Consider the following 728-nt stretch of genomic DNA (forward strand, 5'->3'; position numbering starts at 1 on the left):
TGCCTGTGTAGCTCAGTTGGTTGAATGTCCAGCTCTTGATTTCAGCTCAGGTCATGATCCCAGGGTCATGGGATCAAACTCCATGTCCACACTTAGCATGGAGCCTGCTTGAGATTTTCCCTTCCTCTCCCTCTGACCCTCTCCCCAACTTGTGCCATCTCTCTCTCCAAAACAAAATAGCTAGCTAGCTAAAACATAGATTTACCCCAACATACGGCACACACCTTTTACCCATTCATTCTGTAGACTTAACATTTAATTTAGGAATTATCACATTTTCATTGACTGTTTCCCTCCTAAATAATGTTACCCATCAGGTGCTTCGAACAATGTTTTAGCTACAGGTGAGTGAAAGGATTTGAGAAGCAACCAGATGCACAACAGTGGAGTTGGTGGAAACCCACACACCTTTTCTTGACACACATAGGTTCTAAAGAGATCATCCCAGGTTCAAGGTTAAGGAAATAGGGAAAAAATATATATACAGCTGTGAAAAAACAAACAACTAATGCCAAATAAGGAATAAATACATCATACTATAGGAAAAAAAAGTGAGACTTCAGAAAATGATTCGTGGCAAGCACCAGAAGAGAACTTTAGAAAACTTTTTGGTATGATTGACAGATTTTAGGAAGGCATGCATCTATGGAATTGGAGCAGAGATCTATGAAAATAAACTGTGATGAGATGTGAAAGAATTTGAATGAAATATAAAAAGATTTCCAGGG

The sequence above is a fragment of the Puma concolor genome, chromosome D3 (genome assembly GCF_028749965.1).
Source record: "Puma concolor isolate L17-30 chromosome D3, mPumCon1.1.hap2, whole genome shotgun sequence".
In the NCBI taxonomy this organism is placed as follows: Eukaryota; Metazoa; Chordata; class Mammalia; order Carnivora; family Felidae; genus Puma; species Puma concolor.